Source organism: Tyto alba, unplaced genomic scaffold (genome assembly GCF_018691265.1).
Source record: "Tyto alba isolate M040663 unplaced genomic scaffold, T.alba_DEE_v4.0 Super-Scaffold_7, whole genome shotgun sequence".
NCBI lineage: Eukaryota > Metazoa > Chordata > Aves > Strigiformes > Tytonidae > Tyto > Tyto alba.
Window position 1 is genome coordinate 23,963,336 of NW_024881328.1, and position 23,417 is coordinate 23,986,752.

The 23,417-nt window shown below is 39.1% G+C and overlaps 1 protein-coding gene across 4 annotated transcripts in view; it reads left to right on the forward strand.

Moving 5' to 3' along the window:
• Positions 1-23,417, forward strand: part of RAPGEF4 (Rap guanine nucleotide exchange factor 4) — a 156,157-nt gene that overhangs the window by 45,787 nt on the left and 86,953 nt on the right. The window contains exon 1 of one of the 4 annotated variants that reach the window (XM_032989702.2): positions 6,237-6,543. The exons of the other annotated variants lie outside the window; for them this stretch is intronic. The gene's annotated coding sequence lies outside the window, so the exon portion shown is untranslated. Of the gene's footprint in view, positions 1-6,236; positions 6,544-23,417 lie in introns of those variants that run through there. 4 annotated transcript variants of the gene reach the window in all.

Consider the following 23,417-nt stretch of genomic DNA (forward strand, 5'->3'; position numbering starts at 1 on the left):
ATGGCTATTATCCCCTTCACAGAGCAAAAATACTCAGAATGTGGGCCAGTTTCCAGTCTTGAGACACAGATATTTTGTGTAGTTCTTGACCAAAACAAAAGCAAAGGTTTATCTATTAGTAGTTGCAACTTCACTACAAGAATTTTAGATGGGAATGGAGAAAGGGTAAGGTAAGGCTTTAGGGCAAAAAGGATGCTCATTCTTCCCAACAGAATAAATAAACTGGCAGATGAAACATGGACCAAGTAGAGAGTTTATTTTTGTATAAAATATGCATATGCATGATCACACAGCTTCTCAGTTTTATTCAGCTCCTAAAGCTGAGGTCCCATTGGGAACCCATAGCTTTAACAGTCTGACTTACAAAATAATAAACACAGAAAGAGAGGAAAGCTGTATGGCAACAGGAAGCAAAGAGAATTGGTGATTTCTTTGACCTTGTTACTTCTGTTCTAATGTACCCTATGTGGTATTAAGTTGTAAACTCTGTGGCAAAGATTCCTATATTTTTGTTCTGTGAACTATTCTCCTTTCATGTGTGACACAATAATATAATCAGTCTGGCTCCTCTTAGTGGATTTGGGCTTCTGTTGGTAAAATAAAGGCATCCTTTTTTTCTGTGATCTGTGTTCATTGGAACAGCAGGAGATTATTCTGGTTTACAAAGATAATGAAACAAGTAAGTAGTTTTCTTTTTCTTGTTACTGGACACAATTTGTAAAGATTCCTACCAGAGTTATTCTGAACAGCTAGAAGTGCTATGTCTGCTAAGGCAGTCTACAGTTGTGTTCATATTGTGATCTTAGAACAAACATTTGCTTCTGCGTGTTTCTGTCATGTTTCATAGCACAGTGACACTTGAATTAGATGCTAAATGAATTGCATTGCATGTGACAAAAATGCACTTAGGTTACTGATTCTTTACATTTCCCTCTTAGCTGAATAGACAAAAGTCTATTGAGTGCCTTTTGTAGGCTGAATTTGCCTTTTGTAGGCTGAATTTGCCTTTTGTAGGCTGAATTTGGTCTTGGATGCAGTTTCCATTAATCAAAACAAGGCACATCTTCTTCCTCTACAGTGAAATTCTGAGTTTATCTGTTTATTATGCTGAGTGTTTCACTCTTACCTGCAAGAGCTTTGACTAGACTCCAACCTGGTCTTCATTTTAGTCAATAAATTTACGCTAATTATGTTTCTTGTATTTTAGAGGACACTAATCCCTGCACTTTCAGAGCTGCAGGGGGCTCACTGATGCCAATTATTCAATGTATATTGAATTTGCTTAATCCTATGATATTCAAGCAAATAACACAAAATATTCTTGTTCCCATTGAGTTTAATGGAAAAGCTCCTGTTAGCCAAGGTTACCAAAGCAGGGCCAGAAACCTTAAAGCAGCATGAACCCTGTGGTGGTATCTCACACAAACAAAAGACTGTCCTGAAAAAAAAATACCTGAATATAATCATAGGGGTTCATACTTTTTTGATTAAATATAATTTCTTCGAGTTTTCTGTCTACAAAACAGTACAACTTGCACTTGAATTTGAAAGTCTGGCTTCTACTGTCTCTGTGTTGGTTGCAAAAGAAAACTGTATTGCCCCAAGAAGGAGCCCTTCAAGTTCTGTGATACCAAAGGAGAGGGTGTACTGCTGTATGGCTGCAATAATACATTGTGTTCCCATTCTGAAGCTTACCAGTTCTGCTGACCAGGACAAAAAGTGAGATGGCTTTCCTTCTTGCTGCTCCTCCTTGTCCTTTCTGGGCTCTAGTCACTTCTGATAGAAGGAGACACTATTTCACAGCTATCCCAAGAGACCTAAGAACTGTAGATCTTTGAAGTGTGCAAGAAAAGCTCCCATCTTGCTTTATGCATGCAGGCCTAAGAGCTCATTGATTTCTTCCACAAATTCAATAATCACTAATCCATCCATTGAATTGTGTCTGGAATACTCAGTAGCACTACCAATGTTGAGCATAAAATGTTAACTCACAAGCTACAGTATATAAAGTAGCCACAGATCAACTCATTCTACTTTTACAGCATCAGTTACCACCTGAAGTACACTTAGAAAATTGTTATAAATGACTTTGCTCTCGGGCAGCTTTGCACATGCTGTGAGAGAGTACATGTGGTAACTGTCTCAACAAAGTGAACTCTCATCCAAGTATCATTTTCTTCTAGGGAAACAGTGAATCTCTGTAAGGGGCAAGAAAATTTTACATGGAAGTTGAATATAAAAGAAATAGTACCAATTACAGCTTACAAGAAAAAGAAACTATTTTATACCTCAGTTGGGTCCTCTAACCAAATCTTGGAACCTGTGTTGAAAACCATTTAACATTTATAAGCAATTATAGAAGAAGATCGTACCTGGAAAGGAATTTCTTTGGTATCTCTCCTTCTAGCTTTCAGTTAGTTTTCCAAGCCTTGTTAAATACTGGCTCTGAAATGGATTTCTTCCTGAACATGGCGAACTGCATGGTATCAGACTCTGCTGGGGCATACACAACAGTGATCTCAAACAGATAGCTCCTAAGGACAACCACTTGTCTGATCTTGCAGTCTTGTTTAAGGGAGACCTATAATGAAAATACATTAAAAAAGGGACCGATGTCTAACTCTGCTATTCAGATAAAATCATAGACTCCTAATTAGGGTGACAATGTCTCTTGAAGTTTTGTGAATCTTTTAACAGTTTTTGTTACCTCTCTGTTATTATCCTGGAAAGTAAATAGTTACATATTGGATAACCATATGGATGATGTGTTAGTATATTTTAAGAAGATTGCTCAGATGGCTCAGGGCCCATAATGGCAATGCCAGGATTTTTGCGTACTGAAAATCTCAGCAAATAACTGAAAGATGGAGGGAGCAACCACTGAAAGGAAGAGGGAGTGATAAAATGTGGAATTCGTCTTTACCATAGGTGACAGAGATCAAGGCTGTGGGAGAAGTATCGTGTGATCTTTCATACTACACTTGGGCCATGTCCCAATTTGCTTTCCATTTTGAGCTGGGGGAGCAGTATGGGTGATTGTTCCTTGTTTCCAGTCACAGTACTAGACTGCCAGTCCTCTTTTTAAAACTGGGTGGTTTTGCTTCTGTTTTGTATTTCCTCAGTAGTCACTGAGCTGAACTTCCCAGCAGAAGGGGTGGAGACTCAGGTTGCACTTTTCACCACAAGTCCATACAAACCCCATTTCTCAATTTACCAGCTTACCGTAACAACTTCTTGTGATAGGAAGGCCATTGAATAACCTGGCGTTATTTTCCTTGGACAGATGATGAGTGGTGGGAGGAAGGAAGGAGGCAGAAAGAAAAGTGTGAGGCATAATACAAAATTATTGAGGAACTGAGTAATTCCTTTGAGGAGGTGTCTCTCATCATTTTTGTTTGGTGCTTGAACAGTGCTTATACAATAAATACATATATTTTCAGTCTGTTTGAGTGAAAAAGGACCCTGTAATCCAAGTCCACCCATTGCCCCGTATATGTAACTTCACCAAAGGAAAGTAACTGTTTGAAACACTGACACTTCCGTATTTTAGTCAGGATTTATCATGATCTGTAAAGCACATAATTCTCATAACAGGAGAGCTTCAGATGTTTTAAACACTGGCAATTTTTCATCCAGCAAAAAGATTTGAGAAATACCCAGGCAGCAAGCCTTCTCTCAGACAAGACAAAGTGGGCTGTTTTATATCAGGAGCTGCATTTCCTACTTTGCTTCCTCTGCCAGAAATTCTCTTGCCAGAAACTCTGTCACTTCAGCTTTTATCTGTTTTTGAGGGGAAGGAAGTTAACCATCCCAGTAACATCACCGTTACTACAACAAAAAATCTGCAGACAGTGAAAGGTTATGGAAAACTGATAATTGCACACAAAAGCATAATTTCCCCAGGCAACGATAAGCAGTGATAAAATTGCCAGCTCCATTTTACAGTGGGGAGATACCTCAGTACAGATCTATGCCTTTAATATTAACCTGTGGACAGTCCTAAAATAACAGGCTGGCAAATGTGTTTGGTTTATGTCTGTTTATGTTGGTTTACTTCTTTTGCTGAATTGCTACATATATGATTAACTGTTACAGCCAGTACCATGTTCTTTGAAGGAACACAGAACAGGTTAGATTTTTTAGGAGCTTAAAAAAATAAAATGTAATCATGAAAATTTTCAATGTTTGGCTATAGGAATCAAACCTTTGTCCTCTTTAATCTAGATATATATGCACAGACAACACAGGCTTCAGTGGGAAAGCCCTTGCATGCATTTGGTGGAGAATTTGACCAACAGTGGTTGATAACCGAGCAAGCTAGAAGCTTAAACACACATGAGATGGCCTAATTTTTATACCATGTGATAACAGTGTTTCTGATTGATGAGTTCTTTACTCTATGGGTAGGCTATATGTTAGTAGAGAGTATCTGAACGTAAGTGTGGAGCTCATCTTGCTAAGAGTATGTAGTGCTCATCAGAGAGACTTTCTCAATTTAGTTTGTTGCTAGTCATGTCAACAGTTACTGCTGTGGCGAATGGCAATGCTCTAGTTGCATCTCATTTTAATGGATTATTTCAGAGCATTGCTTTTTTGGGGAAGAGAATATCCAGGGTCTAGATTTGAAGGGTCTTTTGCAGTTTTGGTGAACTCACCTGGGAAGAACAGTCAATAAGTTATGCAAGTGTAACTGTTGAAAGTCTGTAATGTATTTGCTGTTTATGCCAAGAGGCCATCAGTGAATGCTTGCAAAGGGAGTGGTTTGGGTGAGGAATAAAAAGCATAACTGAGGAGAGACTGTGCCAGGGATTAAAGTAGCATATCATGCATCACCTTTTTCCAGTTTTTTTTTTTTTTTTTTTAAGATCTGTGTTCTGCTAATAACTTCATGGCAGTGATGACTAAAATGATTATTATCTTATTTCTACATGCATTATATCCAATTTTGAAAGTGCCTAGCACCTATCCAAAAGATTCTGTGACATTTATATAGCAGTGGTGATAGTAGTGGCAATGGTGTGGGATGTTACTAAGCAAGAAGGTTGAGGAGGAGTGAAGTGCAGACTTCCTGAAGAAGCTGGAGCTCTGGAGGACTAGCAGAAAGCTGTTAATGCAATATAGCTCTCATTTCAAATATACAGAGAGCAAGTGGTCAAAAATACAAGTTCGCTTGCATTCTTTGTTATCTGAGAATATGTGTTCCCATTGACCATAATCTTAAAGGCACTGGTACTGATTTCCACCCCAATATACTCCCCCTGATTCACTGTGTTTTTACTAATACATGTATACAAAGTTCTCCAATTAATCTAAGCACAAAAATCTTGTCCAGAAAGGATTTTATATGGATGTTAATGCTCCAAAGGAGACTAGAGTATCTCCTGAGATTAGTGAGTAGATGGGAGGAGTTGATTGTCTCAGCCATAGCTCAGGGCCATTAGTTCTAGCTAGTCATTAATCCCCCTGTAATGCCCTATGCTGATGCCACAGTTCCTGATAAAACACAGAAATAGAAAGCTGACTGACCTATGGACTTTGATCGGTTATGTTATTCTTGAAATTATTGCTTATATTTCTAAATGCTCATCACGGTAGTCTTGGACATTTTCAGTTTCTAAGATTCCTGATTTTCCAGAGAGGTTTGTTTGTTACTCACAGGAAGCCTGGAACAATGTTATTAGTATTCTATTCTGTTCTAGACTTTAAATAAATCTTGAAAATGTTATAGCCTATATGAGGTATGCTCTGTGTATTAAGTCCTGAGAAAGCAAAGTTGATATAAATACTCTCTCAAGGTAAGTAGCATACATATTTTCACATCCAGAGAAAATGAAAATTGAACATGTGGTTCCTTTAGTCTGTGGTTGCCCTATAAGTCAAAGTGTGGTCTAAGTTGCATTTATTTTAGCTTTTGCTTTGATGGTTTTAAAGAAAGTCCTGAAATTTTAATGAATTTATTTCAATACCCAAAGAAATGGTAATAACGGACGGACTAGTTATAAACCATTTAGAAGCAAGTGCCATCACATGCCCTTTACATGCATGCTCATGTACTCAGCAGTACACAATAAAAGCATTGCTGGGCAGATCTTAAGGTGCAGGAGGAAAAGTTCAAGAGCAAGAGACAACCCTCAGCTCCCAGCTTAGCAGATCATGTGAACACACATGACTCTAAGCAGCGACGAGTTTAGGTAGCAAACAGCAGCAGTGAGAATTTCCAGAATGCTAGACTTGCATGTCTGTTTACATTCTCCTAGAATGTTTTTGCTCAAGAAGAAAGTTATTCATCTGACCTTTAGATAGAGTACTTTTTTTGTCAGGGATTCTAAAGTGTTTTACAGATGCGGAGATTTAGTACTGACATGCACATGTCAGAGGGAGAATTAACAGACTGACTGCACCATGGTTGCACAGAACTTTGGCAATGCAGAAATATGACTACAGATGGGCTTCGCTACTACATTCCCTGAAAGAACATGCAGCAATACTGCGTAGAAGCTCAGGTCGGGAAATGTGGGATACTTTACTCAGCTGAAAACATAGGTGAGTTGACAATGCTAGACTGTATGAGAACAATGGTAAACTGCTCTAAAAAGAGAAGAAGCAGCAGCTGAGCTCTCTATAATTAGTACTTGTGGTGAAGACATAGATTATATTGCTGAAACATGAAATTCCAGCACTACATTGATTCCAAGAAAGAGGGTATGAGGTTGTTTGAGGGTTGATTTAGGATAAATAACCACTTCCTACAGTTCTGTCAGTGCTTATTATTTACCCAGCTGGGCCTTGTTTAAGTTATGAATTCAGAACTGATCACAGCAGAGTGTTGGGGCATGTTAGAGCAGCAGAGGACGCTTAGGATAGAATGACTTTTGGTATACTAAAAATGCCTGAAATTTATAGAATATATTCAGAGAAGGAGTTGTATTTAAGGTTTAGCACCAGCAGTATGGAACAAGGTTGGTACATTAATTTCTCCCCCCCCCCCTTATATGTGAAATCTCATTGACCTTTGTGCCCATTGCATACACATAGAGGGAAAAGAGCCTAGAGCCAATGTTCTTTCGTTTCAGAAAGACTAGTTGGAATTCTTTTCTGTTCAGTTATGTTTGCTAATTGTAACATTTCAGCACCTTTCCTTGAAAACCAATGTTTTCAGAATGGGTGTTTTTCAAACGCTTTATGTTGTTCCTTTTACTTCATCTCACTTTTACTGTTATAGTTTGGCTTGATGCTGTACAGGAGAAGGAGAGATGAGGGAAGGAGAAGTTAGTAACCCTCTGCCTTGCTTACTGTCCATTCTTCCCCTTTCCACTGGCTCAGAATAAATTCTGTACTGTTTACAGAGCTGTCAGAGGAAAAGAGGGGTGGGAGGGAGGAAGAGGAGCAGAGAACAAAGTGAGAACGAAAGGAAACCTTTGCTCTCTGGGATCATTGTGAGGCAAATGTGCATCCATTCATCCATCTGAGAATCACTATAATATAAATCAGACCATTTTAGTGCATAATGAGGATTTACCCTCCTACATCTGGGAGTTAGCTAATAAAGTCTTAATTTAATTTCTCTGTGACCTAAGAATTTTTAGAAACTGAACAAGTTAAATGATGAATTGACTCAGCAAACTAGTCGCTTGAAGTCTGTATTTACCAGGTGAATCAGTGGAGCTAAGGTGATCCTGATCTTCCACAAATTTATGGGTGAGGCTTTATCAAGTACTCCCTATTGACCTGAGCAGTCCTGCAGAAACCCACATGGGATTGTGCCTAGCTGGCAGTGTATGCACGGTACTGAAAAATTCATGTGGAATTAGGGGTTTGTGTCTTTATCCCAGAAACCTGAAAGTATTTTCCTCTGTTATGAGGCTTTTTCTTAGCAGATCTCCTGTCTGTTAGCTTTGATCATCTGTGGGGTCTGGAGTATTTCAGGCTTCTGTTTCAAAGGTTGTTCTATAGATAGGAGTGTCTGAAACAGAAGGGAGGGTGTATGGAGCTCTTTGCAAACCTAACTCAGCAGAGTTTAATGTGTGTTGGACACAAATGGATGTCTGCAGTACCACTGCATACAGGGGCAACTGGAGACTGCTGGCTTAAACCCATCCAAAGATAGTAGTGACTTCCTGCTCGCTGTCTAAAAAGTTCCAGAAGAGGACTAACAATCCTTTTATGCTGTTTCCAGAGACACGTGTCACAGCAGTTTGGTGCTGACTTACTGCTATTCGAAGTTATCTGGTTTGAGTTTCCATTTTCTTTGAAAGGACTTTTTTCCAAACATTTTTAAACTTCCTTCCTAATGTTTGTCTTTTTTCCAGATGCCAAAATTAGATCAAGTCACATTTCCTCATGGAACTTCTGCTGCAAGGAGGCACTGAGCTTTTGCAGCCCCTAGTCTGAAGTTGCCTGCTCCAGTGGATGACCTGCACTGTCATGCACGCTATCCAAAAACAATTGGAGAATGGCAAAATTGAAAAGTTAACGCATGTCTAGATTACTGTCACATCCCCTTCAGTTTGTGCTTTCTGACTCTTGCTTGATGTCACTGAGTCCTAGTTGTTGAAGGTACTATTTAATCCATGACTTGCTTGCTGCATTCTCGTTTGACCTGTTAACTGTTAAAGCAAAAAAGTTATTTTAAGAATGAGCTTGTCAAAGAGAGTGTATCTCCTCCCTTCAGAGACCAATAAGGATTCATATTTGATTAAAATGTGATTGCAGCATTAAAATGGGTGCCCTGTGTCTTTTTGTAAATGAATGACTGGCAAACTTGTGGACTGTTTAGTCTTTAATTGGCAAATTATTCAGTGAATGCTACAGGGGGAATTGCAGGGGAGGGTGAGGAGTTAGTTGATTTTTAGATAAATTCATTGCTCCTTTCATTCCTAGAGATAGTCTGAAGATGACTAAATGCCCAGATGCATCCACAGATTAAGTTTAAATTTCCTTTCTGGAAATGAGGAAAAGGACATGCTCTAAAGTGTGGGACAAAAGCCCAGGTCCTGACTTGGGCAGCTCCACACTGAAACAAGGTGGTTAGGTTTTTGGTCATCTTAGCGGTGGCTGTACATATGACCCATGCAGCTTTTGCACCATTCTTTTTTCTTGCTTCTGTTTGCCTGCTGCTTTCTTTATGAACTCCAGTGAATGGTTCCTGAGAAAAATCTGTTCCCAAAAGGGCTTGGAGACCAATGCCTGCCCATTTTAATACTCTGATGGATCAGAACAACATCCAAGTCTTTAGATATGACTGTGTGCTCTACAGAAGACTCTGGGACACTCAATATGGAGAGGGAAAATAATGGGTAGACTTACTGTACAGTTACCTAAATACACTAGTGGAATTCTTAACACTGTTATTAGTCTACTGGAAAATACCATGGAATGGGGTGTCAGGACAGAGAAAGAAGCATAGCTTAAATCTGTTTAATTTTAATTTTGAGTTTGAAAGTATTGCTAGCACTTTGTAAAGAAAAGAGACTGTCCTGTTTGATGTTGCTATCTTTGCTTCTGTAAGGAATGCAATCCAATGTAATAGCTCATGAGAACTATGATAAGACACAAAGGGCTCCAGAAACAGTCTCTTTGAGTATGTCTCTTGCTGGGTTAGTGTGGGGCTCCTGCAAAGATCTTTGACTAACTTTTTCTTGATAGTTGGCTGCTGACTTCTTAGTAGAAACAAAACAGCAAAAAATATTTTAAAATGAAAGAACAAAGCCTGAATGGCTATGGTTATTTCCAGAGTACTCTCTTTCAAACCATAAAGCTTGGTAGAAGTGAGATATATGGGCAACCTCTGGTACCTAGATATTCCCTGTCCTGTGGACAGGTTGATGAGTAGTGGTGACAGCTGCAGTCAGAGGTTTTTTTATGTGCTCCCTGATCTGGAAGACAGACAATAGGGACTGACTAATTTACGCATTCATCTTTGTACATTGGAGACAATGAGACATTTCATGCAAATTCAGGGTGGATGGGAGTCAACTGTTGTTTTAGCTTTTCTTTCAGTGGAAAAAGGGCCATTATTTTTAATGAGAAGAAAGATTATACAAATAGATCTCGAATCACCTTCATGTTACATTTTTCTTTTCTGGCTGACGTTAATTAAATTGTTTCAGTGAGATACTCTGAAATGCAGTATGAAGTGCAATATATGCAGTATGTACATATGAGTGCATCTTCATTTCCATTGAGGGACTGCTAAAATGTTGTACATAAGATGTAAAACCAATTTATTGCAACATTGGAAAGCAAACCCAAGTGCTCTGTTGCCCTTTTAGAGCTTTATAGTGTGTTTTGATTACTTTTGTAAATGTCTGGTCGTCTGCAGAAAAATGTGGCTATTTTCTCATGTTACAAAGAGGCAAATATTGTCTCAAGGTTTGCCTTGCCCCTTTCTGGCTATTCTTTCTTGGCTCTGCAGCAATTTCTTAAAGACCCAAATCTGTTCACTGATCCCTGTTCACAGTAGGGTCCTCTCCCCAGTCGTTGGAGACCTGGCCAAGAAGATGACATGTTGGGCACGGGAGTATGAGCCAACTGGCTGTCAGGGCATAGATGGTTGTTACGTTGAATGCTTTGTGTTCTTGAACCATGGCCAACAGCCATGGGTTGCATCGAAACGTGTGAAGGGGTTGGATCTAATCCAGATTTGCACTGGTTGTTCAGAAAGGAAATTCCGAGAAAAGAGATTTATAGACAGAGTGACATGGCGCATTGCAGCTCAGTATCATCAGTGTCTGCTACAAAGTTTTAAAGGTGTGAGTATAGGTAATTAGATGCTGATGAATGGACTGCGGGAGGGAGGGAAGAGGGTGTAAGAGGCTTGCAAGAGGAGTGGTACTGAATAGCTACATCCATTACTGACCTGAACTACTTGAAGAGTGTATTAGATAGAGTTGTACCTGAATGGAAGCTCAGCATTTGAGATCTTTGTTGAAGTAGGCCTTACTATGTTAGGGGAAAAAAGAAAATTTGCAGAAATGTTTTGTTACAACTTTTATAAAAAAAAGTGCAGTTGCAGTGACTTCTATAGCTAATGTTAAAGTTTTGGTGGGTTCATTCTAGGTGCACTCCTCTCTTATGACTCCCTGATTTCAGCCAATAGCTTTGGTTTTACTAATACTGGTGATTTCTGTCACCTCTTAAGAGGCCACTGAAGAGCTAAGAATGGGTTTTCCAGCAATCTGTAAGATGTATTTTTGAAACTTCACAGAAAGGTTTTGAGTCTGAGCTGGCCTTACTATTGGGTGGCAATGCCCCAAACACAGTGGTCTGGCTGTCATCATCTTTCTAGGGCTGCTCCTCCTGGAAATTTTTAGGGTTGGTCATATGGCCTGATAATGAAACGTATGCAATAGTACCTCATTCTCTTTAACATTAACAGTTTGAACTCAATATTAGCTATGTGTATAATATACCATGGTAATTTAAATTGTAATGGTGTGAAACAACAGCAATATCTCAGTGAAAATGTATTTAGAAAAAAATGCACATGGTAGTTTACATTATTGGTCTAACCAAAATATTTAGACTCCAGGTATGTAGTGCTGAATTCAGACAGAATGGAGGCCTACGGGTAATATATAGTCCCTGTAATGCTGCTGGACAACAAATATTTTTAATCATAATGGAATTGTAATTAAAATTCCTATTGGTCTTTCACTTATGGTCCTGGCCGTCCTCTGTGCAGAATGCTTCTGAAATGTAGTTTATCATAATAGAGTTTCTGCAACTTTCCCTCAGCTTAGTCACAATGGGAAAAGGTTTTCCAGTTAGCCAGGAGAGCCTTGTCAATCCCTAGTTACCCTTGCCACCCTAGCTCCTGTTTTTGTGCTGGTTTGCTTGCCTACCCTTAGCCATATTCATCTCCCGGGGAGACAGTGCTGGCTTGCCAGACTGGAGTTGCCCTGAACAACCAGCATAATGGTTCAAATTAGGACTGCTTTTTTCAGAAGCTGCCTCTGACATTAAAGGAAAAAGAATTGGCCCAGTGCTTACCGCTTTGGAAAAGCCATCTTCTTTGGAAAAAGCATTTTAATTCTGAATAAAACACTGGGTTGGCATTTAGCTCATGAATAGCACTTTATTCCACTTCAACAAATATCAGTACCGACAAGTAACCACATCATGTCATGACTTTACGTAAGTGCATGGCAACGTTCCAAGTTAATTTGGGCTATTATTTCCACAAGTGCGTAGGACAGGTTTTTGTAGGTATTTGATTCCTAGTTAGTGCTTTTGCAGGCAGGCACTGTAAAACAACCTGACAATTACCTAGGCTCTGTGGGCTAATTCTGGCTTTGGACACTGACAGTATCTCAGGTACTTCCTTCCCAGACTCCTCCTGAGGAGTTTGCTTCTTCAAGGAACACCTGATATTTGAGTGTTGACAGATAGAATTTTATGGAAAGGTTTGGAAAGAATCATTACTTTATTAACAGGGAAAGTTCAAGCAATTAAAAATCACTGGAAGACAAATGCCTTCTCATCCTACTTGTGCTCTCCGGAGTCCACGAGGAAGAGATGTCTGTCAGTGTGCAACTAGGGAAACAAGTTTTCTTCTTGCTTCATTGGGCCCCTGATTCAGGCAGTCTGCTTTCTGCTTGGACAACGGAATGAAGCTTCTAATGCTACTGTAAGATGACTCCTGGCAGTCCCAACTGGCAGTTGCATGCCCTTGTCATGTGCTGTCATTGCAAGGGTGAACTTCTCCTTCATAGTTCCTCTTTTAAAGATTGTATTTGAATAGGGGGTCATCTTAATTTAATAGCCCTCTTATTGGAGTTGGAGTCTTGATAAAGATAGGAATTCATAACCTCACATGGAAGCCCCAAGTTGTCATATGCTTCTTGTGGGATTGTTAAGAGGGCCAGCACTTAGGTAACTGTTTCTGAATGATTAAATATCTTCAAATTCTGTTCCTGGGGTCACTGAATGTCAGTGCTTCTTAGTTTCTGAAATGCCTAAGTGATTGCTATAAATGGAGCGTGGTTGCTTAAGTCATTCTGATGCTTTGGGAAATTTTGTACCTTCAACTTGTTTGCCACTTAAATAGGGAAGGTTACTTTATTGCAGATGCTTTGTGTAGGCTATCACTCAAAATGCTAACATTAGGAAGTGTAGACTCCTGCCAGATTTCTCTTGACATTTTTTATTTAGCACAGAGACAAGCAGATTGAGGTTCGTCATTTAGTGTTTGATGGAAGGCCCTTTCTCTCTCAGTGCTCTGTTTCCATACAGCAATCCCACATACTGTACTATATTCTGCCAGGAAATCTGCTATTATATTTCATATAATATGTAATAGGTTTTATAGCCAGTGCTGGAGAGCTGTTTTCCATATAGGAGGATTTTCAGCTATTTTTTTCTGCTGCCTTGCTAAGATTTGCCATGATTCTTTCTACAGGGCCAGATGTTGTATATAAAACAGGAAATTATATACTGTTCTCCTGCTTATTGAGCAGAGAGAAGAATCTACTTTTAAAACCTAGCTGGGAGAGGTTGCTAGAAATGCCAACTTTAAAGAGACAGATCAAGTGTGGGAGATGAGAAGGCAAGACAAAACTTGCCTGAGTGTGGCAGTGAATGCTAAATCTCAACTGAAACAGTTGATGTACTGACATTAAAGGGAATGTACTGAATATATAATCATTGTGGATATATGCATAGGGGTTTGTATTGTAAGAGAATCAAATGAGTAGTTCTTTGTACATACATTTACTGACACTGATGAGAATCTCAGGAGAGTTCTAATGATCTATATTTAAAGAGATATCAGCCCAATTACTTACTGTAGTGTTTGTTTATTCCTGGAGGAATGCAATGTCAGAATAATATTATTTTGGTTAGCAACTCTATGAGATCCTTAATTTACATACAAATATTAAGCACTTAATTCAGCAGCGTCCCACTGAGCTGTGTTCACAAGTATGGTGATGCACTGATCATAGAGTTCAAGTTCGAGTCCCTCATGAATAACCGTGGTGCCCAACTAGTCACGCCTGGACTGCAGGTTCTTTCTACGTGGCCTGTGGCTTTTTATCATCAGGTACCACGGAGCAGCTGTTTGGCCACCATGCTGCCTAAGAGCCAAGTGCCGCCTGCTGCCCATCAGGCTGTTTCAGTGTCTGCAAACTGAACTGTCCTGCAAACTGCCACCTGTCCACACAGGAAGAGAGTATGGTCTGGGCTGCGTGACAAGGGGCCACCACAGAACTGGTCTCTGGATGCTGTAGCTGCAGAGGTTTGACCATTCTGCTGCAAGGCATGAGAAGAAAACCATGAAGGAACACATCAAACAGAGTATTAATTCTCATTAGTAAGCAATGCATAACATGTGACACTGAGAATTATAGTTCTAAGGAGGTACATCTTTTATCTTTTAGAAACCTCCAAAACATACTGATAAATTCTGAGATGATTTGTGTCAAACTCTTTGTAGCATTTTCCACTAGACAGAGCCACTATAGAAGTTGTTTATATATGCATGTGTGTTACTGTTCTTTCTACTGTTTAGGGCAATGGTGAGATGTAGCTCTGTGCAAGTTAGAGAAAAGGCAATCGGCTTCTCTACTGGGACTGCTGCTCCAAGAAAGGAAGTGTCAGCTGAGTCCAAAGTCTTATCACATTACCTTTCATCTCCTGGTAGCTTGAAACAGCTTTTCTGGCCATCATCATATCCTTCTGCTACTGGTATACACTCTGGAAACCTCTCCTGAATTACATCTCTGTTGCTCTGATTAACCTGATATATGAGCATTATTTGAGTTTTACATTTTTTGGAAAAAAGTCACACTGACATGAAAACAGAGTAACATGTTGGTGCATCAGACCCTTAGTTTTTGTCTTGAGGCAGAGCAAATCAGCAGACCTGTGCTGGCGGTGTTGGCCTTGCTTGGCACCTTAGTTAATTTTGCATCTGATCTTTTTTGCTCACTTCTTTATTAAAATGGAACCTTTGGACACTTGTAGCAATTTTCCTTTTTAAAAGGCCATATTTGATGCATGCTATTGTTGACAAATGGTTCCCTATTAAGTATTCAGGCACTGGCACTTTTTTACTCGTCTGGATTTTCCCACTTGCAGGAAGGATTGCGTCTATCTGAAGCTAGCACTACTGACATTCGCTGGGCAGTGCAGTCATTCAGCAGGTCTGCAGGCCTGTTTATACTGCTCTTTCTAATCATGTCAGATTTGTAATACCTGTGAAGTTTGCTAAATGTAGGTGATACTGGTGATGTGAAATGTTTGTGATTTTGCCATGAGAAAACATTACCGGGTGTTTTTCAAGACAGTGGCAAGAGTATTGTCATACCTATTTCATAGAGATTTTGTTTACTGCTTTTGGAACCTGCTGTGATTTCTTAAAGTTTGGAGATAAAACAATTTCAGAAATCGTTATGTGATTCTTCTGTGGCATCGAGGCTGTGGTGGGGGCCTTTTCAGTCCTGCGCTTATTCATGTTCCCTGTTAGTAAGGCAATGCAACAGAGCCTGGGAATAGAAGGGGGCCAGGACACAGCTGGAATGTAGGCTTTCTTCATATGGCCCTTCCCAGGGATGAAATTTCCCACTGCAGAAATGAACAGGAAATCTCCTAAAGGCTACAGGGTAGTCAGACTTCACATTTCCCAGTTTGAACCGCTTTTGGTTCAAGTATCAGTTACGGTGAGTGAGTGGCATACTTGGGAATATGGCAGAGATCTCCTGAGATCTAGTTTTTGGTACTAGTTAGCAGACGATATTCCTTCCTGTTGGAAGATGGATGATCATTAGTGCTGTTGGAACAGAACAATGAATGCAAATCAGTTTTGCTGGAGTCAGTGAAACTGATTATTTATATCAGCTGAGGGTCCATTCCACCACAGTGGTATGTAATGGACTTTAACTCCGTAGGAGTTATGCAAATAATAATCTTACCTAAAAGACAGAGATTGCAGTGGCTATTTTATCTAAAAGATATCAGGATTTTCACAGAAATTTAAAGTTTATAAAACTGAAGACACAGTATAATGCTAAAATTGCTTTCTGTGATGCTCCCTAAACAAGCAGCTAGCAGTATGCAGGGGAATACTTGTAAATTGAAAAACTAGCCAGTGAAATATGTTAGCTATATGTGTACAGCTTCCTTATTCTATATTACTAAATTCCCCTCAGTACTATCAAAAGAAGACGGATCAGATAAACAGCAGTTACCGTATGAAAAAAATAAAAATTTTATAATATGGAAAAAATATTTTTGCCTTATTTCCAATGTGTTTTATTTTTATTAAAATATGGTTTGCAAAACTTGTCTCTAACACAGTTTCAGAGTTGTAAATTAACAGAAGAATTATGTGAAGTGGATTTAGATGTGAAGGCAGCTTTTTCTCTCTCTTAATGAAACCTTTCTTAAAGGCTGTTCTATAATTACACTTGTGGCTTGGTGGATAATGCCTTGTTCTCATATGCAAGTCATTTGATTCCTCTGGTGCCTCATAACACTGAAGAAGCATGGACACTTGCAGTGTGACTCATTCTGTAGCTTATTTTGCTGCATATTCTATATAAAGACTTTCTTTGAACGGTGAGTGTATACACAGTATGAAAGTGACAATAACAAGCTTTGTCTGTCCTGCTTCAGAACAGAGAAACAGCCCTACAAAAATAGACTGAAGTGTAGGTCATTGCAAATTAGGTAGCCCTTCGATTAAGAGTTAGTATTACCAGTGACCTCGTCTTGTCTTCTGGAGGGACTGAAAGTCTTGTCCCAGTATAGCAATATGCTTGCTTCAAGAATTAATCATTCTTCTTGCTGTCAGAAAAAGGGTGAAGTATAGCAATTACCTCTCAATAAAACCTGCTTCTTTTCTATCAGGAGTGCATAAGAATGTCCATATGTATTTTTCACCACTGTCAACAGCAGACAATAGCAATGCATTCCAAGCCAGAGCTGCCTGTTTCAGATGCATAGCACCTTCAGTACTGGTGTCCACAAAAACCTGAAAAATTGCAACTTTAGGACATCAGTGTGTGGTCATAATGAACACACTTAGAAGAATTGCTAATAATAATAATTGAAGTTGCAAAATAAGTTTGGGATATAAGTATAATCACAGCCACTGAAAATGACTGAAAGGTTTTCTGTCAGTGGAAGGACTGAAAAAGCTGATTTTCTTTCCATTTTTGCTCTTTCCTGCCATCAATACTTACCATAACTTCCATGATGGTAGACACGTATGTGGCGTTTGGAGTTACACCTGTGAGGATTAGCCAGACGGTATGTATGTGTACAGACTGGTCACTGCCTGTTACCTGGTAAAGTGGGTGACAAGGACTGCTTCCATCTTTTCCCTTAGTAGTGACACTTTATTTGTGACCTGTCTCCTATCACAAATTTTTATTTAGCTTCTAGGACCTTACTTGGGCCCTATCTCAAATTTGGTTAAAATTTTTCCACTGGAATCAAAAAGTTACTGGGAAGAAGAAAGAAAAGGGAGAAACTTCCTGCCCGGCAAAGTGGTTACATTTTACTAGGAAAGCAGACCAGCAGAACAGTCTTTGTACCCACAGCTGAGTACAGGTCAAGCATGTTGTGGCCACAGTTATAACACAAACAACAATTAAAGTTTGTTTGGGTATGCTTTTAATGAGAAAGTTGAAAGAATTATCAGGGACTGTTCAGTGTAAGAGAAATGGACAGAAAGATGAGTGGACAAGATGCTCTCTCCTCTCAGCTGCCACTGCACAGTCAAAGCCAGGGTTATTTACTGCATCCTGCTAGCAAGGCCTTTTAACAATAATTTTGTAATGTCCTGGTTGAGTCTCTTTGAATTTTCAAAACATATCTATGCAATATAAGTTTTAAACAATCCATTCATCTTCATTTGGTAATCTACAGAAATGATTTAAAATCATAGTGCAGTAATATTGTACACTGCTATTTTTCCTCTACTGAAAACCAATTTAGTTTGCTCTCTATGTAAAAACAGCGTATTTATCTAGTACTGCTGTTTGCTTTGGGTAAATATTATCCCTTGTAATACATACAGGTCTGGAACAAGAACAGCCAGGGTTCATGAGAAGCAGGTGGTGAGGCCTCCCCAGCACAGCCTGAAGTATTTATTTTAATACCTTTTTTGTCATCCTTTAGACAAACAACTAAAACATGATTCCATAAAGAAGGAGCAGGAAATACAAAGGTATCTAAGAAGCGAACAATTCAAAGCAATGGACTAGAAAGATGGTTTACTTTCAAAATTAATGATCTACTCTCCATCTTGGTTGTATTGAACCTATCCATCTAGTGGGGTAGGTTGAGGTTTCAATATACTAATGAAATTATTTTTAACCATGTGCAAGAGGGTACCCGGAAGGTATGGCTGTTTGCCCAAATGGAACAGAAACATAAAAGTTCAGAAAATTGATTCAGTTCCTACTGAGCTTGTTATCAAATAGATAACTTCTAAACCAAGTATAAGTTTTAGAATATAATTTTAAAAGCCAGGTCTTCCAGAATGGCAAACTAAGCACCATGGATGTTTCACTGAGAGCGTCTTTCAGCCAATTTGACAGAAGTTGTCTCTCCCCTAAGAGACCAGTGCTTGGGCATTTGTGCTGCCAGGTGTTGGATGCTTGGGCTTGACAGATTGTTTCTGGAGGAGTCTCAGTGCAGGCATCGGCTTTTCTTGTTGCCCCTCAGATATGGAATTTCCTTGCCAAATTGCCTCTGAGAACTGCTGTGTTGTTACATACGTAGTATACGGCCAGGTTTAATGGTCTTCTAGTGAGTCTTCAGCAACCCTCTTTCTCTTACAGTTGATTATTTACAGTCTTCCATCATCATCATTTGTGTAGTCCTTCCATGTAAACCTAATAGTAATAACTGTGTCTCTTTGAATCTGATTAGGGCTAGTTAAACCTCAGTTTGGGATAGTGTTGGCTTAGCTTCTTTATGAGTTTCACCCCTTTTTGTGCTATAGCTTTGGTGAAAGAATGCAATATTTTCTCAGATGGGTGAGTGCTTTCTAAGGCATTTTCATTTCCGTCTTTGGAGGTCTGCCCTACTATGGATGCCAAAACTGTGAACTTCTTGTTCTCAGTTACTTCATGCTCCAGTATAATCTTACTTCCTTTATGTGAACAAAAATCGCTAGTGAAACATCATCTTCTTGTATTTAGTTAATTTGTGCCATTCTGCACCTTTTGTGCTGTGCCACTTGCCTGCTTACACCCTGCCTCTAAGTGCACTCTGAGCCTTTTTGGATCAGAGGAGGGAGAGACAGGATCTGACCTTTCATTTTGTGTGTAAAACTTAGCAAAGCTGAACCCTCATCAAGCTGATTTCAGGGCTCTGTTGGATGGAGGAGAAGACTGTTAGGATATTATACTCTTCTCCTTCCACCTTTCTTTCTCTTTCTGGAAAGATTATTTGTTCACTTTAATTTAGTACTTTGCACTTCATTGTCTTGTGAGTTGTCTCAGTTTATTTTCATTTCCTCTTATTTCGTTTTTCTCTCTTGGTCATGTATAGGTTCAGCCTTAACATCTCTACTATTTTTTGCACTTAAGAAAATCTACAGTGCATCTTCATTACTGTGCCCAGCTGCATATCTCAAATGCTGTTTAATCTTGATGATAGATAACATGATCGTAGTGAGAATGAAGGTTGGTAATGAGGAATGAAAATCAAGGTGACTGTTTTTTGTGATTATATATTGTACTGTGAAAGAATTTCCCATTCAAAAAATGAAATAAATAGAAAACAAAGGCTTTTTAATACAAAATTCCTGCCCATACTGGAGTGTCAGCCTAGTCAATCTAGGCTACATGGTTGATACTCAGCTCAGTTGGAAAAAAACACAATTTGGGTAATTTTTGAATGGTAACCAAAGCGGTTTGGATTATTTTTACCCAGTTGAATTAATCTGGGAGAATGCTCTGTAATTTCTATAAACAAATCACTCCTCAGAACCTCCGTGCAGTTTGTACTCTGCTTGGTTTATACTATTTTAATCCTTTAAAACTCACATTTTCTATCCTGTTTTCTTCTAATTTTTCTTATAATTGACATGCCGGTGCCACAAGATTAAAAAATAACATATGCAAACAATGCTTCACCATGGAAAATAGAGGTTAAGCTTGCGATTGGAAAACTGGAAGAAACCTGATGTTGTCTTATCCACAGTTCATCTTGATCTGCGGAATCTTTAAACCTAAACTCTCAACAACAGCCAGATTTAAGGATTTCTTGTTAACATTTCTTTCTTTTCTAATGTTTAACTTCGGCTGGGACTTTCTTCCTTTTTTTCCATCCCTGCATGCCTCCATTCTTCACTATTCCCTCTCGTGATGAGGTTTGAAAATGTTTCTAGGGCTGAGGTGAAATGAATAATGTTACTTTACTTTTTGCCTAGGGAAAGGATTGTGTGAGAAACAGTCACAGCAAGACTCTGGGTTAGAATTGAAGAACAGCATTTGGTGAGCATGCTTTTTTAGTCTTGGTGAGGGACTGGCAGGTAAATAAAATGTCTTTGGTTTGAGGAAGTCACTTGGACTGACTCCAGTCAGAGGGAAAAACCTTGAAAACTGCCCCATCCAAATTAGGCTGTTGCACTGCAGGTTGTTAATGCAGTTTACCTAATCCCTATGTCATGGTACAGCTGAATCTCTGTTATTAATGTTGCGTTTCAGTTTGATAAAAGTCAGTCATTCCCATTCAATACATTTTGATATCTGCAGATGAGATGCTGTTGTACAGGTCTATCAAAAGAGGCTGAGTTTCACAGGGCTTTATAGAGAGCTTCAAACACGAGAGCCAAGAGATGTTAGAATGTGCACATGGATGTAAGGCAGTATAATTAAACCGTTACAAAACAGCTGAAATATTATTGTGAACTCCAGTGCGGAAGTACCGCAGGCAGCAGTTATTGTACTACACTGTACATGAAAGGGACTCTGGATTTGAGCAGCTGGAACCGTGAGTGATTTATTCTGGCCAGGTAATTCCAGCGGTACCATTGCACTGACTGCTGGCTGAGTTGGAGGCCCAGGTATTTTACGGTCTTGTTAAGTGATATCAGTGTGACTATGAGTGATTTTCTGTGTCAGAATATGTTCTTTTTCATGTACTAGGAATAGAGTATGTTTAATCATACTTCCTGAATTATAATTACTTAGTTTGTTTCTATGTTTTCCCCTCTTATTTTGTATTGTACTTGCTGTTTTGATTTCACAGCAGTGTTACTGAGTGAACTGCACAAGCTGCTTTTAAAGCAGCTCACACTGTAATCAAAATAATATTTAAAAAGCACCGAAGAAAGGCTAATGTTATAAGGAAAACTCCCGTGTATGTTACTTATTTACACTCATGAAACATCCTAATTATTGTTAGGAACAATTGAGTAGAAACAATCACTTTGAGGAGTTATCCATGAAAATTAAGCCTTTACTATTAGAAGAGTATGGGAAGTTGATATGCTCTTGTTTCTGTGAGAAGCAAAAACATGGCATTAGACTGACCCCACTGAACTCCTTAAGAGGTTTATATTGATTGTAGAGGAATTAATATTTAACATAGAATTTCCTTCCAGATGAGAACAAGTTTCTAGACCAACACAGTTCTATGCTTAGACATTGTAAATATGGAAAGCAGTGTTACAGGTAGGCTCGTTGTTTTGCGTTTCTTTGTTTCACATCTCCTTGTAAAAAAATATAAGGGGAAGGAAGAAAAGGAGCTGTTTATGAACAATGGATAAAGCCACTGCTGCAAGCAGTGTCAACATAAGGCTAATGTGTTATTCAAGTTGCACTTAAACCCTATTTTTAGGACTTAAGCACTGCACAGCCTGCACTGGGAGGTTTCTATACCTAGCTCCACATATATTTCTTCAGATGAAGCCTTTTTCATAACATTCATGTAAAGATATGTTGGTCATGTGTATCAGGCCTTCTTCTATTTGCAAGGTGGCAATATCAGGATGGAACAACAACATGGCTTAGAGGCTCTTGCTGACTTTTGACTTCTCTAGCACACATGGTCCTTGCTTTTTGTTTGCTCTGCAGGTTAAGTTATGTGATCAGAAACAAAACGTGTGTTACTGCAATTACAGATTTTACCATTCCGTCAAAGCACTTTACAAGCATTAGTGTCTTCCTGGTATGGCCTTTTGTCTCAGTTGAAGCTCTGCTCCAGAAGTATTCTAAAGATCAGTTCAAGGAGACACACCATATGGAAAAAATAGTGTAGGAGGCAGCCTGTAGGTGCCCAGGTGAGGAGCTGAACAAAGCCAGCCTCATCCTGTATTTGTGAGTCTCATATTGCCTGTCTCTGATCTTCCTTGTATACGGTCTTCTTGCATAGCACACCCAGACTGAGCTCACCTGAAAGAGTGCATCTTTGCTTCTCCCCTCATTAATATAGCGTATCTGAAAATAGGTGGCTGCCTAAGGGTAAAAGGAAGCATTTTGTGCCCAGAACTTCAGGAAATTGTTCTTGGAAGAGGCTTCCCTTGTGCATGACCCATGAGATTATGCCAGACTTTGGTATAAGTGCTGTTAATATATTTTCAAAGGTTGGCTGTAGAGGTAAGAAAAAATGGTACCTTTTTCTTAGTAGTTCTGCTCTCTGTTTTCAAACATATCCGCTGGCTTTGCTAATAAAGATGCATGTTTACAATTGCTAGTGTCACAGAACAGTTTGAAGAGGAGTGAAGTTCTGTTCTGCCACTTGAATCATTCAGAAAATTCCAGCTAAGGTGTGATTTGCTGCCTCTTTCCTACAAGTGATAATGAAAGGGGAAGAAAGGAGAGCACAGCTTTATTTTCTGATCTTGTATTAAGTTTGAAGCACTGCCACTGACAGTCATCATCATCTGATTTTAAAGTGAACAAATTCAACACAGATATCACTGTGAAAAAGTAAATATGGAATTGCATAATGCTCTTTCTCAGCCACTTATGAAAACCTGAACCTCATGTTAAAGGTGGTTAAATTGTTATATTTTTTCCTGTAAATACATTATCTATTCTAAGGTTACATGAGTGTAGTAAAAGAAAACACATAACTAAAATGGACTGTTTGTTCTTCTTTATATATTTTCTTTGTCCTCTTTTAAGTATATGCATTCTTTCCCACCCCTCCCAACCAAGTCCCTGTCTCCACCCAACTGCATTTCCTGAGTGTATTCCTCTAGGAGACGGAATTGGAGGGCTGCATGATGTCATTTCTATATTTAAATTAGATGAAGCAGAATAGGCTGTGTAATTTGTTTAATCACTGCTCATGCTCTAATTTCCTTGGATTTGATTTTTTGCAGTGCAGTCTTATCTTCGGGTTTCTATCTGGTAGCCAAGTCTGCTATTTGGCATGGGTTCAGGGGGCTGGGTGAATTTTTCCTTTCGAATAAAACTCAAGGGGATTCTGTGATCAAGCAAATTCTGCATGCA